Source organism: Ovis aries, chromosome 14, assembly GCF_016772045.2.
Source record: "Ovis aries strain OAR_USU_Benz2616 breed Rambouillet chromosome 14, ARS-UI_Ramb_v3.0, whole genome shotgun sequence".
NCBI classification, from domain to species: domain Eukaryota; kingdom Metazoa; phylum Chordata; class Mammalia; order Artiodactyla; family Bovidae; genus Ovis; species Ovis aries.
Window position 1 is genome coordinate 54,734,446 of NC_056067.1, and position 15,182 is coordinate 54,749,627.

Genomic DNA, 15,182 nt, shown 5'->3' on the forward strand with positions numbered 1-15,182 from the left:
TACGGTTTAAATGTTTTTTTATTTACATCTTAAATAAAAAGTTTTACTGCTCAATATTTCATTCATAACATGTAAGATATTGTTGTTGTTGTTCAGTCGCTGAGTCGTGTCGGACTCTTTGCAACCCCATGGACTGCAGCAGGGCCAGGCTTCCGTGTCCTTCATCAAATCATCTCCTGGAGTCTGCTCAAACTCATGTCCATCACCATGACAGGGTGATGCCATCCAAGTATCTCATCCTCTGTCGTCCCCTTCTCCTCCTGCCTTCAATCTTTCCCAGCATCGGAGTCTTTTCCCTTTTTTGGAAACACAGTCAACACAGCTTAGCAAATAGAAAATTAGCAATAACTCTGAACATTTGAGTATGCTTCTAGAAATCATCATAGTCTTCTCTTCTCCCCAGAGTTAACCATTGTGGGTCCCCCCCCAGCAGCTTTCAGTTCAGTTCAGTTCAGTCGCTCAGTCGTGTCCGACTCTTTGCGACCCCATGAATCGCACAACGCCAGGCCTCCCTGTCCATCACCAACTCCCAGACCGCCAGCTTTATTGAGGTATAATTGAAAAATAAAATTGTAATATATTTAAAGTGTACAGTGTGATGGTTTGATAAGCATATACATTGTGACATGATTCCCACAATCAAGTTAATCAACACATTGATCACCTCACATAGCTTCTTTCTTTTTTTTCCTTCATTTTTGGTGAGAACACAAGATCTACTCTTTCAGCAGATTCAAGTACACAATGCAAAATTATCAACTATAGTCACCGTTCCATACTGTAGACCCTCAGCTCTGGGTTTCATCATTTTATGTTTTATCATCCCTTTGCTTTTCCTTACAGCGTTAAAACCTGCATGTGTTTTGTGAAAATACTATTTGGTTTCACTTTCTGTTGGTGGTCTTATTCGGGTAGCTCAGACAGTAAAGAATCTGCCTGCAATGCAGAAGACCAGGGTTTGATCCCTGGGTAGGGAAGATCCCCTGGAGGAGGAAATGGCAACCCACTTGCCTGGAGAATTTCATGGACAGAGGAGCCTGGCAGGCTACAGTCCATAGGGTCACAAAGAGTCAGACACAATTGATTGACTAACACACACAATGTTATTGAACTTGGATTCTTGTTTAACCTCAAAGATATATTTGTGGAATTATGGAAGTTTAGATTGGTAGCTGAAGTTAATGCATCTTTCCTGTTGCTCCATATTCCAATTTATTACTATAGCATCATTTTTCATTCATTCTCAAGTTGATATGGGGATCTTCTGACTTCTTTCTGTGGCCCAGAGTGCCACAATTTATATGGGCCAAAACACAAATAGGTCTTTTACTGTGTCCTGGGACCGAGGTACTTTCGTTTGTTTTTTATAATTTATTAAAATGTGAGATGGGCTTCCCTTGTAGCTCAGTCAGTGAAGAATCTGCCTGCAGTGCAGGAGACCTGGGTTCGATCCCTGGGTCGGGAAGATCCCCTGGAGAAGGAAATGGCAACCCACTCCAGTATCCTTGCCTGGAAAATCTCGTGGACAGAGGAACCTGCTGGGCTGCAGTCCATGGGGTCGTAAAGAATCAGGCATGACTGAGTGGCTAACACTTACTTACTTACTTAACTAGCCATTACCGCTGGGCGCACAGAATGCTATGCTGTCTTGGAACCAGGAGATTCAGTGGGGGTGCCCTTGTTATCTCCATATTCAATGATAGAGTTCTAACTAAAGTGTCTACATTTCAGTTACTGAGAAAGAAAAGCCAAGGCTTGAATGCGTATGCCAGCCAAGTCAGCACTTCCTGTGAAAGGATATAATAGTATTTGTTAATATAGTATCTGTCATTTGCCATGATCTAATACACTACCATCCCACCGTGAGGAAGGCTGGGAAAAGTCCGTTTTCTCAGCCTGGCATCTTGCTAAAAACAATGGACTGCCTCCTAAATCTCAGAATTCAAACAGTAAGGCAAAAGGAGAAACCGGATGTTGAATAAATAGCCGACAGGCAGAGTCTTGGTTTTCTGGAGGCTATTGAAGATCCAGTCATACACAGACATTGTGATTGCTTCTGTGTAATAATGTGAGGTGCCATGGGCAACAAAAACGACTCATCAAACCATGTGCCAATGTCACCAGATGGGATTTAGCAGCAAAAATATTGATAATCATTTCTTTCTTGCAAAGATGCCCAAGGTGGGAACGAGGTATTGGAAGCCCAACTCAAAAATATCATCAGTTAATGGATGTAAGTGATAGAACTGTGGAAGTATGAGTTCATGGCCCAGAGTGGAAAAGTCAATGGTTTCTGCTGAGGTCATTTCAGTATTTCACAGTCTTAAACTTATCATTTGTCATTGCTTTGCCAAGCCTACAGCTGATTACATCATGGCTTCTGCTTGACTACAGGATGACTAGAGTTTTCTGAGGTACGGCTTACTTTTTTTTCTTTTTTTCTTCTCTTTGTTCTTCTTTTTTCTTTTAGAAGCTTATTTCTGATTTATGCATCTCACGTGCATCATCCACCATCACATCAGAGCCCTCCATCCCCAACCTCACAGCTCTTCTTCAGAGTCTCATGGACATTTGTCTGTTGATCCAGAGTTTTTTCCAGATTCTAGGCTTTGATTGCAAACCATAATACAAAATGAAGTAAGCAGATGTAAGCTTTTATATATAAAATGAATAGCAACAAAGTCCTACTGGATAGCATGAGAACTAAATTCAATATCCTATGATAAACCAAAATGAAGAATATTTTTAAAAGAAAATATACACGTGTAACTGAATCACCTTGCTGTACAACAGAAATTAACACAGCATTGTAAATCAACTATACATCAATTGAAAATTGACAAAATGACCCTAGAAGATCATTTCCAAAATATAAACATTAGACATATTTCTCTGTAACTTAGAGCCACTTGCACTTCAAATAAGAAACATCTTAATGGGATCAGTTGCCCAGTAATATGTGACCTCATATGTTGAATGGCACCCCTTTTCACATCCAGAACAATGAAGATTTTCTTCCTTTATTATTTCAACAAGGATACCTTTCATTCATTTTTTAAAACAATTTGTCCCCACTACTTTGAGAAACACTCTTTCCCCTCTTAGAAATAATTGATGTTTCTTTGGTACCATGAAAATGTGTGTCTTTAAGAGCGCTGGTCAGATTTTCACTGCTATTATTATTTAACTATGAACTCCTCAGGTCAGGAAGAGCCCCTGGAGAAGGAAATGACAACCCACTCCAGTATTCTTGCCTGGGAAATCCCATGGACACAGGAGCCTGGGGGCTACAGTCCATGGGGTCACAAAGAGTTGGACACCACTTAGCAACTGAACAGCATACACAATAGTCCAGTTCTGCGAACCTGCCTCCCATGGAATGAACTTTAAACTAAAACACCTTTTGAACCTTGTGAACTTTAGCTCACAGGAAACCTCCTGACGAAGCCCATGAAACAGGTTGCAGGAAGGAAGAAATTAACACACCCAAGATCCAGGATTTCAACCCCTTCATTTCTAGTATAAAAGAAACCTGAATTCTAACTCAGAGAAGGTGGTTTTTTGGAACACTAGTCTACCATCTTCTTGGTCTGCTGGATTTTTGAATAAAGTCACTGTTTCTTGCCCTAACATCTTACCTCTCGATTTACTGACTTGTACAGTGCGTAGGACAGGCTTGGATGAGGTAACATGATGTCAAGGTAACCTGATTTGTGTTACACACTACCAAAAGTTATGCTTCAGTGGACACACACTTGTAGTAATTAAGGCAGATGGCTGAAGACCAAATCATTTAAAAGGAAACAGGTCACTTGAAATTAAAGAAAGGACACAGGAATGGCTAGCTACATTCTTCATGTTGATTTTCCAAACACTGAAAGTTGAGGAGAAGAAACGAAAATATCACTGTTCTTAACATCTCCTTTGTTAATTGGTACGCATGGTTCACTTAAGGATTCAATAACAAAACAAGACCCATTTCTAAACTGTTACTTTCAAGTTCAAGTCAGTGGTTTCTGGTGAGGTCATTTCAGTATTCCAAAGTCTTAAACAGCTGCCAACCCACAAACAGTGTGCAAAGGTCCCTGTTCCTCCACCTCCTCACCCATCCCTCTTATCACTTGACCTTTTGATAATAGCCATCCTCAGAGGTGTGAGATGATAGCTCATCGTGGCTTTGATTGGCATTTTCCTGATGGTTAGTGATGTTGGGCACCTCTTCCTATTCCTGTTGGCTGTGTGCATGTCTTCTTTGGAAAGATGTCTGTTGAGGCCCTCTGCCCATTTTTTAATTGAGTTATTTGTTTATTTGTAAGATGACTTATAAGCAGGTACGTACAAGGCAGTCATAATATGCCATATCAACACACAAGTCAGGTAGTTAGGCTTCCTGCCAACCAACAACAAATTCACAGATGCTGAAGAAAAGTGAGGAAAAACTTACATCGGGAAGAACGTTCAACTTTCGACTCCTGAATTAGGCATTATCTGTGCTGCCCAAGATGCAGAAGAAGAGATGGAGATGGAAGGGAAAATGTTGGCGATTGGAGGGGTAACTGCTTAAATATGTGGTCCTGTCTGCCATGGGTATGCGTGCGTGCGTGTGCGTGCGTGCATGCATGCGTGGTGCTGGGTATAGAATTCAGAGTTTCATCTGGACTTGCTTCTATGGCAGAAATCAAAGCACGAGACTTATGACTGAGCTCGTCACAGTAAGTGGCGATAGAGCGAGTTTCAACGCTAAGCCAGCAACCTACAATTCGTCTTTGTACACATGATGAAGTGAAGGATCATGCTTGATTTCTTGATTCTTCTTGACCCAATGTTGTTGTTTAGTTGCTAAGTCGTGTATGACTCTTTATGACCCCATGGACTGCAGCACGCCAGGCTTCCCTGTCCTGCACCATCTCCCAGAGCTTGCTCAAACTCACGTCCATTGAGTCAGTGATGTCATTCAACCATCCCTTCCTCTGTCTCCCTCTTCTCATCCTGTCTTCAGTCTTTCCCAACGTCAGGATCTTTTCCAATGAGTCAGCTTTTTGCAGCAGTATTGGCCAAAGTATTGGAGTTTCAGCTTCAGCATCAGTTCTTCCAATGAATATTCAGAGTTGATTTCCTTTAGGATGGACTGGTTGGATCTCCTTGCAGTCCAAGGGACCCTCAAGAGTCTTTTCCAACACCACAAAACAATGATGCAAAAATAATTGAGGGGAGTGGGGAGAGGGAATCTTTTGAGAAATCATGTAGGATGTACCCAGAACAGTCCCAACCAAGAACAAGACTTTGGGACTTATACTCACTGGCTTACATCACCCTTTGATCAAGGACTAACAAGAGTTTTAATACCTTTCCTTTAAAACCAAACTCACTGTCAGGTTTGTATGGATAAATGGCCACATGCTCCTGCAGGCAAGAGCCTTTCTCATATTAAAATTCTGTCCATACATTGAATACATACATACAACGTGTAAATTATTTTTGTTCTGCTGCAATTACAGCAAAATGCGTGGGGCCTCCAAATGCCTGCAGATTTATGGCATGAAAATCTCTGTTTAAAAAGCTGCTTTCTCACTTTGGGGTCATGGGCAGTGAAAAACAGGCTCAAATTGAATATTCACGCATCTTTATCTTTAAAACGGACGTTGTATACTTATGGTCATGCATGCATGCTAAGTTGCTTCAGTCATGTCCCGGCTCTGCAGTCCTGTGGAAGGCGCTCTAACAGGCTCCACTGTTCATGGCATTCTCCCAGCAATCCTGTAGTGGGTTGCCATGCCCTTCTCCATTACTTATGGCCGATTCACCCTTTTCTTGAATGATTAAAGCAGATATACACTGTATGTCTAATAGGCCATAAACAGGATGAGCTAATAGGTCTAATAGACCGTAAACAGGATTAGTGTCCAACTCACAATAAATTACCTCTAAGTGCGAGGCGAGTGTGGAGAAAAAGAGAGCAAGCTGGGCAGTTAGGCAAAGAAAAGTGAAATTTATTAGAGGGAAAAGAGAGGGTGACTGGCCCCTGAGGAGAACCAGCGTCCTCCCTTTCTGATGGGGTCTTTCTTATACCCTGCAAATGAAAAATTCTCTGAAGGGATGGTTAATTTTTAGCCTGTAGCTGAGTCCTGCGGTTACACAGCCATAGGTCTGCAATCCGGTGGTTCCAAAGCCTTGAGCAGGTAGGCGCCAGCAGGAGAACAGAATGTCCTTTGGGCAATTTGGTCAGTCTCAAGGGTCACTGTGATTTTATTCTTTGTTTGCGAGGTCAGCATCATGAGCCATTTCTACCATGAGCTCCCATGGAGGCCTTATCATTCCAGCCTTTTTGATTTAGGATAAGGGCTGAAGGTCAGTCTTCCCTAACTGCTTCCTTCAGGACAGCGGCATTGTGGGGGGCAGGAGGAGATGAGAAAAACCTGGAATGCGGGTCAAGAGGATTTGTGTGGGGTCGAAGTTTTTGGTAATTTGAGTGAGATAGAAGTAGCTCATGGATAGTTCGGTTGGTGAAGGCTCGTAAGCGGTCCTGAAGAAATTTTGCAAAAGACGCATTAAAAATGGGCCAAAAGTTAGAATAAGGGTGAGTAGAATAAGAAAGCCTAGAAAAGGTGGGATCCAGGGCATCCAATTCCAATTCCTCCGTCAGTTTTCCCATGAATTACTGAGACATGGACGTTTTCTCGAGGCCCTGTTTGTCAACAGTTCTCTCTGCTTCCTTTGCAACATCCAATTTGTTGGTGTAGAAGCAGCAGGCTTCCTCCAAAAATAGACATAGGCCTCCGGTTTCCGCTGTGAGGAGGTCTAACCCTCTTCTGTTTGGATGACCCGGTATGCCAGGGGACCTAACTGGTTTGGGGTAGTGATAAGGCTAGTAGCTATTTCTTCTGGGCTGTCAGTGAGGTCTTTAGAAAGGCTTTGGTGGTAATTTGAAGAGATTGTGAGTCCTACGGTCCCTGTCCCAATCCTTTCTGTTTCCAGCGACTATTCCTAAACTGATCAACAGAGGAATGAATTGAATTGCCCATCTGGGTCAGTTATGAGTTAGTGGGATCAGGAGCATCTGATTGGTAGGAGCAGTAGAAATATCTGGGGCAGATACCCCAGGGTGCATGTCCCTGTCAGTTAGTGGGAAGACATAAACAGGTGCTGGTTCCACATAAGAAAAACATTCCAGGAGTAAGAAGACAACAGCTGAAATCAATAGCAAATAGGAGTCTTTCTGGGAACTCGTTAGGAGTCTCTGAGACAGGCAGTGAACTCGGCCAGTGTAGCCCCTACAAGAGGCGTATTTACACCATAGGCAGAAGGGAGCCTCCCTGAGAAAGCAAGAGAACGTCCTACAGTTCCTGAGACATGATAGACAGATCGGCCTGAAGGGAAGGAGAGACATGAAGTGTGACTGCAGAGGTGCGATGGTATAGTTCCTAGTTGGGGGATGAGAACTGTTTATAGAGTTTTGTCTGGAAACAGAAAGGAGCCTGTTGTAGACAAATGTCAGAGGTGGTGGGTGTTAAGGAGCAATAACCAGGCTTGGATAATAATAGAGGCTTTGAATTTTGACAGAAGGTCTTTCCCAGGAATAGGCGTGGGACATTTTGGGAGTACGAGAAAAGAATGGGAAAATGGGGTATCTTGACGTGTGTAAGGTAGAAGCTTGGTTATTCATGGCATAGATATTAAACCATCAACCCCCATAACAGAAACCTAGGACATCTTGGTTTTTCCAGAGTCAGCAGGCATAGCAGAGTAAGTGGCCCCTGAGTCGATGAGAAAAGAGATCGGCTTACCTGCCACTGTGAGAGTTACTCTGGACTCCTTAGAGGTGATGAGGGTCAGGGCCTGGAGCCCTGGGCACCTTCAGTCTTCAGCGGCTGAAGGAGGAGGAGGCTCGGGACCAGGAGGGGATGTCTGGATCCCTGGAGGGGGATTTAGGCAGTCGACCTTCCAATATCCCTTTAATCCACAGCTAGGACACAGACCTGGAAGGGGTCTCGGCTTTAGGCACGAGTGGGCCCAGTGGCCTTCTTTTGCCATGTTTGAAGCAAGGCCCAGGTGGCTTCCTGTCTTTGTTGGTTGATGGAGGTTTGGGCCAGATAGGGCAGTTGCCAAAAGGTGGTATTTGGCCTGATCTTATTGTGTCTTCTCTAGCTTTGCCTGTTTTTCCTGGTTATTGAAAAATCTTAAAGGCTAAATTTAAAAGGTCTCATTGAGGGGTCTGGGGACCCCTGGGGTCAGCATCATGAGCCATTTCAACCAGAGCCCCCACGGAGACCCTATCAATAAGCCAAAATGACTCCCCCATACTGAAGGAGGAAAGGAGTGGGTTGCCCTGACTAAACTGATTCTGTTTTAAAGGGAAGGAAACTCCCTCTTGCACTCTGCAAACTTTGGACTACATATCTGGTAACCATGGAGATAACATACCAACGCCTAGCAAGCCTCCCCAACGGATAAGCACCAGACCAGGCTCCCCAGAGCCAAAAAGAATGCAATAACCCTCTATGTAATCAATCACTTTCTGTGGTTCTAATAATGTCCATTGATGTGAGCTACACTGCATGACTAGATAACCTTTAGAATATGAATCATGACTGGAACCTGTTTGTATCTCTTTCTAACATTTTCCAGAGCAGACTTGAGGAATTTGGGGATGTGGGCTTGGGCATGTACACTTCGGGTATAAAAGGCCATCGTCACAAAGATCAGTCGGGGTCCTTGGCTAAGGAGGAAACTCTGGGACCCTCTGGTGTAATAAACTGCACTCCACTATCCACACTGTCATTCTGAGTGAGTTTTGCTTCCAGGGGTGTTTGGCTATAACATTTGGTGCCTTGGCCAGGAAGCTTCTCACTGTGAGGAGGCAAGTCCTGTTTGGGGCTACTCCGAGTCTTCACGACTCGGATCTTCTAGAGGGGGATAGGCGCCTAGTCCTGGAAAGATTCCATTTCTCGATGCCCAGATTTTTCACATTAGTGGGTAGTGGACGGCAGCAGGGGAGTTGAGCGCTCAGGGAAGGAGGTTCCCACCTTCCTGATCAACGCCCTGGGAGGAAATAGGGGACACACACTGAGGGTGAATGTCACAGAGGAGGTGGTGTCCGTGCCGTCTTGGGGTAAATTATTACCAGGCAACTGAGAGAAGGCTTTGGGGGAAGAAACTTGGTCTTTTTGTGCTCGTATTCTGCCCTCTCTGAGGAAGTGTCCCATCTGCTGTGGAATTCTTGATCCCCTCAGGATTGTCAGGCTAGAAGGACAGGGATACACAAGTGAATATGAATTGGCCTTTCCAGAGATGGCCTGGGATGTGGGATACCTAATCTATCTATGTTTTCATCTGCACCCTATCAAACCCACCAAGGCAGAACTGACTTTCAAAATCAGAGGAGAAACAGTCTTGGACCACGTGGTGTTCTGGTTCGGCCAAACCTGCCAGCAGGTGAAGACACGCCAATACCCCTTCTCCCTCTGGAATCTGGCAGGTAAGGCTCTTCTCACCCCAATTAAGAAGGAGGCAGAATGGCAATTTAAATGTTTCATTGAGTGGAGATAGAACGAAAAGGGAAGAGAGAAGAAGATCCCAGGAGGTAAGCAAAATGGGAGGAAGTGAATCTGAGGCAACTGTAGTGGAGTGCATGATTAAGAATTTTAAGAAGTGATTTGGAGGAGATTATGGGGTGAAGATGACGCCTAACCAGCTCCGTGTACTCTGTGAGGATGAATGGCGCTCTATGGGAGTTGGATGGCTGCCAGAGGGCCCCATGGACTTAAATAGAGTAAAAGCGGTCTATGTAGTGGTCCCAGGAGAGCCAGCACACCCGGATCAATATCCCTATATTGATTCATGGTTATTGCTAGCTCAAGATCCTCCCCCTTGGGCAAATGGAAGGGAAAAATATTCAAAGCACAATAATTGACTGATGACAAAAAGGAAATTCTACAGGATTCGGACAGGGACGATCTGCCCCCTTTCCCCCCATGCTGGATGACACGCCTGCCACCTAATGCTCCACTGGCACCGGGGGCATCTGAACGCCCGATCCAGCAGCCACGGCTCCCCTACCTGCCCCCCCCCCCCGGAGGTCGTAGAGACACCCCCTCGGCAGGCTCCGATCCCAGCGGTAGGAGCCTCTGGTCAAAGCCCGCAGGATTCAGCCCCAGCCGAACCTCCTAAATTGTACCCGCCTCTCCCGGTGAGTACTGACAGAAAGGGGAAAGGAGACACAGGAATTAGACAGAGGCTGCGCTCCGCCAAGGAGCTGGGGAAAGGGCCCCACTACCCATGTCCCTCAGAGAGCTACAACAGCCCCCAGTTCAGGCCTCACGTAGCCTACGATTACCAACCATTTTCCTCTATGCACATCCTAAATTGGCAAAAACACACTCCACCGTACTCGGAGGAGCCGCAGGGCATGATCAGGCTGTTGGAGACTATGTTTCGAACCTACTGTCCTAGGTAGGATGACATAATCCAGCTGCTAGTTTCCCTCTTCAGCACTGAAGAAAGACACAGGGTCCATACTGAGGCTAGAAAATGGCTACGAGAAATGGCCCCCGAGGGTACCGTGAACTCACATCAGTGGGCAGAATTAGCCACCCCTGATGGAAGGCCCGATTGGGACTAACACAGAGGAAGGAAGGGCCCACCTTGAGAGATATCAGGTGTCTATTTCACAAGGTCTCAAGAGGGGGGCCCCTGCAAGCCTGTGAATATGGCAAAACCTACCGAAGTAGTCCAAAAGGAGACTGAGCTTTACGAAATATTGCGAGACCTATAGACTTTATACACCAATAGATCTGGAGGCAGCTGGGTCTCAAACTGTGATAAATACAGCCTCTGTATCTCAAGCCTACCCTGATATCAGACGCAAGCTCCAAAAGGGAGACGGAGTATTAGCCGTGACCAGCTCACAAATAATTGAGATTGCTGGTAAGGTGTTCAGAAACAGAGACATGGAGGCAGAAAAAGGAGGCTGAGAAAAAAAACGGAAGGAAGATAACAAGACAACAGATCAGAGGATCGAGGGAAGGCCCCTCCCTGGGCCTTCCCCCAAACCTCCACCCCCTCTAAAGGCTCCTACAAGGAAGCCCAGGACCACCCTGCAACCAAATCAATGCACCCGATGATGGGGCTTTGGCCTTCGCAAAAATGAATGCCCCCAGAATAGCGGGGGAGGTGGGGGTAGGGGGAAGAACTGGCATCAGCTGTTATAGGGCTGGCCGGACTAGAGACTGAAAAGGGGTACCGGGGCTCAAAGACAAAAGGTCCCCGAGAGCCCATGGTATAACTAAAAGTGGGGGACCAAATTATTGACTTTATGGTGGGTACTGGAGCAGAAATGTCAGCAGTGGCCAAACCAGTGGCAATCCTCTCTCAGAGAAGGCCACTGCTATGGGAGGAATAACTGGGGAAAAGCTGATCAGACCATTCCATCTACCCAGGAAATGCCAGATGGGGGGCCATCAAGTGACTCATGAATTCCTGTATATTCCTGAATGCCTGTTGGGAAGAGACTTGTCTAAATTGGGGGCCCAAGTGACCTTTTCCCCCCAAGAAAGACCCACCTAGGGCTCAACCACCTATTTACTCTCCCTCTTGGTAACCCCTCAAGATGAATGGAGGTGGCATGACCGTCCAGAAGGGAAGCCGGATGGGTTAGACGAGAGAGAGAGAGAGAGAGAGAGAGAGAGAGAGAGAAAGAGAGAGACAGAGCGCTGATCCAACAATTCCCTGAGGTTTGGGCGGAAGATAACCTCCCCCTGCACCCCTGGACTCACCAATCATCAAGCTCCAGTGATAATAGAACTCAAACCCGGTGCCATACCTGTCAGAAAACATCAGCACCCACTACTGCTGGAGGCCCGAGTTGGCATCTTGTGCCATATAAATAAGCTACGGCAGGCGGGCATCCTGATTGAATGCCAGTCAGCCTGGAACACATCGATCCAGCCAGTTAAGAAGGAAGGGGGCTGTGCAGGACCTCAGACTGGTCAATCAAACAGCCGTAACTCCACTCCACACCCCCTAACCCCTACACCTTGCCAGCCTCCTCCTACCGAGTGCTAAGATCTATACTTGCCTAGATCTGAAGGATGCATTTTTTTTTTTTTGTATCCACATTGCTCCGGTTCAGTTCAGTCCAGTCGCTCAGTCATGTCCGACTCTTTGTGACTCTATGAACCGCAGCACGCCAGGCCTCCCTGTCCATCACCAACTCCCAGAGTTCACTCAAACTCATGTCCATTGAGTCGGTGGTGCCATCCAACCATCCCACCCTTTGTCATCGCCTTCTCCTCCTGCCCCCAATCTTTCCCACCATCAGAGTCTTTTCCAATGAGTCAGTTCTTCGCATCAGGTGGCCAAAAGATTGGAGTTTTAGCTTCAACATCAGTCCTTCCAATGAACACCCAGGACTGATCTCATTTAGGATGGGCTGGTTGGATCTCCTTGCAGTCCAAGGGACTCTCAAGAGTCTTCTCCAACACCACAGTTCAAAAGCATCAATTTTTCTGTGTTCAGCTTTCTTTATAGTCCAACTGCCACATCCATACATGACTACTGGAAAAATATATGACTATTGCTCCGGTATCTCAACCCATTTTTGCTTTTGAATGGGAAGATCCAACAGGAGGCACTAAACAACAGCTTACTTGGACTCACCTCCCACAAGGTTTTAAGAATTCCCTGACCATTTTCGGGAAGCCTTGGCTTCTGAACTCATTCCAGCCAGAATGGTTTAGGTGCTGGCTGCTACAGTATGGGAACAACTTGCTGTTGGCTGCTGAGAATAAAGAGGACTGCTGGGAAGGAACCAAGGCTTTGCTAGAGATGATGATGGTGAAAGGTTGTTGTTAAATCATGACGCCGGGATTCTTGGCCCCTGGAGGAGAAGAATTTAATCCGGGGCCAGAGACGAGGCTTGATCGCTCAGAGCTTTTGTGTAATAAAGTTTTACTAAAGTATAAAGGAGATAGAGAAAGCTTTTGACATAGGCATCAGAAGGGGGCAGAAAGAGTACCCCCCTGCTAGTCTTCAGCTGGATGTTATATAGTCACAAGCAGCCTGTTAATGAAAGAAAGGTATGTCTCAAAACTCAGAATGGCACCAGGCCCCTCACCCATAAGATGTATTTTGGAATAATCTTGGCACCAAATGGTTTATCTTGGGCCATAAAATGATTAACTTGAATCTTGAAGAAGGGCAGATCACCATACAAATAGTTTCATTTACATAGATTAGAGGAACAATATCGGGGTATAACATACTGGTTTATCAAGTAGGTTCTGAGCCCGAAAGGCGGAACCGACTTGAAGACAGAGTTTAGGGTAAATGTATAGTACATTAGCATAGCTTAAGATAAACATTTCCATAAAAAAAGGCATTGGTTAACTTCAGGTGAAACCCGGTGTCACTATAGCAACACAGAATTTTAAGAGAAACCTCCTTTTAAATTTGTATAGGAAGGAAAAAATGTTTGTTTCCTCCTGCCGCTTAAGTGAGATAAAAATGTTTTGACACTTGCTGGCTATTTCCTCCGGTTGGAGACCCCTGGCCTTCCTGCCTGTTACCCTCTCAATGGAAGCAGGCTACCAAGTCTCGAGGAAAAGGGCATAGATCTACAAGGAGGAGGTAAGATATTTGGGGGTTGTCCTGAGAAGGGGCACAAGACTGTTGGACCAGTCTAGGAAAGACGTAGTCTTGAGAAGCCCACAACCAAAAATCCTACGACAGGTCCGAGAATTTTTGGAAGCCACTGGGTTCTGTAGAATTTGGATCCCAGGATACTCTCAGATGGCCCAGCCCTTATACGAACTCCTAGCAGGGCCAGAAGGGGATTCACTAAATTGGACAGAGAGGCAATAAGAAGCCTTTGAAAAGTTAAAATTGGCTATTATATCGGCACCCACGTAGTGTCTGCCAGAACTTTCTGAGCCATTCACTGTTTATGTAACTGAAAAGGACAACGTGGCTATGGGGGTATTAATCCAGACTGTGGGGACGTGAGACAGACCGGTGGCCTATCTCTCAAAACGGCTGGACAGCGTTGCTACCGGGTGGCCTGGGTGCTTACGGGCGATTGCTGCGGTTGCCTTACTGGTCCGAGAAGCGACCAAGCTGACTTTGGGCCAAAACTTAACTGTAAAAGTCCCCCATGAGGTCAATGTTCTCCCACTGGTGTAGCCATGCGTTCCGGGAAACAAACTCACTCAGAAGGACAATGCAGGTAGCAGAGGTCAGTTTATTACACCGGCGGGCCCAAGGCAGAGTCTCCTCTTCGCTGAGGACCCCACCAGTTTTTATGAAAACCTTATATCCCCTAAGTGTATAAGGTTCCCTGAAACTAGTCTGAACAAAAGAAAAAGAAAGATACAATCAAAGTTAACCCGTGATCATATGCCTTAAGCCTAGCTTGTGGTCATACCCCAATGAGTATAGTAGAATGTTTGATTCTATCTGGTTACGCAGATAATTAGGGTATTATAGGCATGGAGGGCCCTGGGGCTCTTCCTTCTGGGGGCCTGGTTTCCCAGTTGGTATGTCGTTTCCACAGATACTGGGCATCGAAGCTCAAAGTCCACAGTCCTGCCCAAGATGGAGTCCTGCTTTCAAGAGAAAGCCCATTCTGTGTCCTCCTTCACTACGAGGGGGGGTCCCCACAAATGGTTATCAACGTCCCGAATTACCCAGCACCAGGGACTTTTATGAGAGGACCCCCATGTTACTATTGAGCTCTGTCAGGCCTTAAATCCGGCTACACTCCTTCCTGTGGGGAAAGGTGGACCTTCACATAATCGTGAAGCAATCCTGGAAGTTTATGCTTCCAGACCTGACCTGAGAGACCAGCCAGTCCCGGACCCAGACTGGGCCCCGGACGCCAATGGCACCAGGCTGGTGAAACAAGGACAGCGGCTGTCGGGGTGCGCGGTAGTGACAGAGAAGACCATAGCCGAGGCTGGCTCTCAGCCATCCCACTGGTCTGCTCAACGGGCCGAATTACGGGCTCTAATTCAGGCCCTCCAGTTGTCGAAAGATAAGACAAACAATTACGCTGACTCCAGGTGTTATGCCCAAGTCGCGAAATCTCCCAATGACCACCAGGGAGCCGATATCCGATGCAAAAGCAAGAGAGTTTTTATTACCAAGCTCGAGCTGGGGCTCCCACCGATATGGACGCAGCAGCTATAGGG

At 46.0% G+C, this 15,182-nt stretch overlaps 1 protein-coding gene and 1 long non-coding RNA gene across 8 annotated transcripts in view; one reads left to right on the forward strand and one right to left on the reverse strand.

The window, feature by feature from the left end:
* LOC132657770 (uncharacterized) lies at positions 1-8,348 on the reverse strand. The gene is made up of 2 exons (XR_009596371.1): positions 7,785-8,348; positions 1-296 (listed from the first exon to the last, which is right to left on the reverse strand). It is a non-coding gene; the product is annotated as an uncharacterized LOC132657770 (long non-coding RNA).
* The window catches only part of ZNF114 (zinc finger protein 114), a 22,472-nt gene continuing 15,519 nt past the window's right edge, over positions 8,230-15,182 (forward strand). For 2 of the 7 annotated variants that reach the window (XR_009596368.1, XM_060398737.1), the window contains exons 1-3: positions 8,230-9,475; positions 9,937-10,186; positions 13,455-13,623. The gene's annotated coding sequence lies outside the window, so the exon portion shown is untranslated. The other 5 variants (XR_009596364.1, XM_042232263.2, XM_060398736.1 and 2 more) reach the window with 3 other exon arrangements.